This window comes from Camelus ferus, chromosome 13, assembly GCF_009834535.1.
Source record: "Camelus ferus isolate YT-003-E chromosome 13, BCGSAC_Cfer_1.0, whole genome shotgun sequence".
In the NCBI taxonomy this organism is placed as follows: Eukaryota; Metazoa; Chordata; class Mammalia; order Artiodactyla; family Camelidae; genus Camelus; species Camelus ferus.
The window spans coordinates 6,818,667-6,821,166 of NC_045708.1; the positions used below are offsets into that span (position 1 = coordinate 6,818,667).

At 40.5% G+C, this 2,500-nt stretch overlaps 1 pseudogene; it reads right to left on the reverse strand.

Annotated features, from left to right (window-relative positions):
* Window positions 1-609: 609 nt before the first annotated feature.
* Window positions 610-1,925, reverse strand: LOC102512512 (annotated as a pseudogene).
* Between the last annotated feature and the right edge of the window lie 575 nt (window positions 1,926-2,500).

The window sequence follows — 2,500 nt, forward strand, 5'->3', positions numbered from 1 at the left end:
TCTTGTTGACATCTTTTTCTGGTTGTAGTAACTTCCCCTCTTTCTTTTTCTCTGCATTTGAGATGCCAATTTTCAAAATGACTATGTTGCATAATTCAATAATTCAGCATTATAACCTATAATTCTATCTGTCTCTCTCTCTCCCCATACACGCACACACACACACACACACACACATACTTTTTTAATGTTTCCCCTCCTAGTCCCTTCTTGGTATCTTTTGGTGGAGTTTCTCAGTCTGATCTTCTTAATTCATTAATTCCTTCTTGGTATGCATTTTCCTATTGAACCCTATATCTCCAATTTTTTTTTAATTTTGCAAAATTTTAACAGTTTATTAGTCTTACTTTTCAGTAAAATATTCACATAATGTCCAAAGAATGAAATGATAGCGATGTAGCTGACTACCTTGATTTATTCCACATAAATATTTAAAATCTAAAAGCCTCAGGGGATCATCAGACTGAGTAGAAATTTGATTATTCAAAGCAAATATTGCTTTACTATTGTCATTAAAGTCCAGTCAATAATATGACCAATAATCTCCAATGGTAAACAAAATGCTTGCAGAGTTGTTTTTTACAGGATGTTTCAGCAAGCCATTATCAGTCAATCCAAGAAGAATATATTATTGAACTGCTTTGGACAAAGTTTCTTGACCTCTTCATTTACTTCAATTAGGCTTGCATTTTTTATTCAGAATAAAATACACCTCCTGCTGACCAGAATTTTTCCCAACCACTCAATAACACTCATGGCTTTCACGGTGATTTCTTTATCTTCATCCCCTCTAGTGAAATCACTGTTGCTATCACCTAGAATCTTCATTTAATCCAGATGAACAGACATTAAGTGACACTACTGGGTGTTTTTCCTTGTATGAATTGTACTTTCCTTCTGCTAAATTCACATGGTTGAAGTACAAAAACTGGGCTTCTTTCTCAGACCCAGATACTCTTTCGTTGATGTTAAATTGCTCACAAATGTCAGATGCCAGCACTGTGAGCTGGGGCCCAACAGTGCTGTCCAGGCTTTGGCAAAATTCCAGCATAGGCTGTATGGAGGCATCAGTCATAAAGCACACAGCTGCACTCTTGGCCTTATAAACAGTTCAATGCGGTGCTTCAAAAGTGTGGTCTGTATTTACAAAATTTGGAGGAATCTGCATTTTTCTGGATCGTTAAGATTCAAGAATCTGATAAAATTCCCAGCATTTCTGCCCTAATTGGAGAATCCATTCCCGCCAGCTCAGGTTCACCATGCCTTGGAAGTAGGGATATGGTGAGGTACATGTATAAAATTCTCACGTTGTCTTTTTCTAATCCACTCCAGATGAGTTGATCGTTATAGGGAAAAGCTGTGTACTTGGCTATACTCAGACTTTCTTCTATTCTGTTAATAAAGGACTGGGTTTTCAAGTAAGTCATTTTATCCAATGAGAGGAAGCTGATTGCACCAAAAAATGTCAGGTAGATCGCGACACTTGCAAATACCGACGGAAGACTTTCCCTCATCCTTGTTTTAGGAGCTTGACACCACGAGCTTCCGTGGCTCTCAGAAACGTGCCATTAAAAAGCTTGAACGTGCTGTAGGACTGTTGGAGCACTGAGCTATGAAACTCGTCCAGCAACTCCTCCTCTTGGTATTCTACAACTTGTTTTCCATCTTTCTTTTCAATTACAGAGTTCCAAACACCTTACAAAGTTTAATAAACATGACCATCCAGAAATTTTCTTCTGCTTCACTGAGGACCGGTCTGTTCTGTGTATGTAAAGGTTTTTCAGGTTTTGATGGACTAAAAGGTCCTCTCCCTTGCGCGGCCCGAAGCTCGGGTTGTAGATGAAGTTCAGCAGCATCAGTGGAAACCACTTCTCCTGGGCTGTCCCAGCTCCTGCTCCGGCCCTGGTCACCACTGCTGCCACCATCCCAGCCCAGCTCCCTGCCTCTCCAATTAGCTTTTTTAAGATAACTGCTTATTCCATTACTTATTACCAATAGCCTATCTCTTTGAAGTTTGAAGATATTTATGATGCTTATTTGAAATTTTCGTCGTGGCTAATCCGTTCATTCTGCTTCTTCTGATATGAGCAGTTCAGTTTATTCCCTTTGATTTATCTTATAGCTGTTTTGCTCCTTAGCTGTGTGGTTATTTTCTCATGAGCTCACATTCCACTGGGTACCATAAGTTACCTGGATGGTAACAGCTATACGTAGTGAACAAGGCTAAAACTTTGGCCCTAGTTTGTGCCCACCTGGTAAGTGCATGTATGTGCGCGTGCACGTGAGTGCGTGCATGTGTGCGTGTGTGTGCATGGAGGCATCTCAGAGGCCAGAACTGGTGACATTAAATTATAGTTCTCATGAGTCCCCATCTGTCTCCCCAACAGGTCACACTGCCCTTCAAGAAACCTTCTTGTACCCCTTCCTCAGCACTGCTCTCTTCCAAGAGCCTTTCACAGTGGTTATAATCAGCTGGTCCTTGGGGAATAGCAGAGGAGAA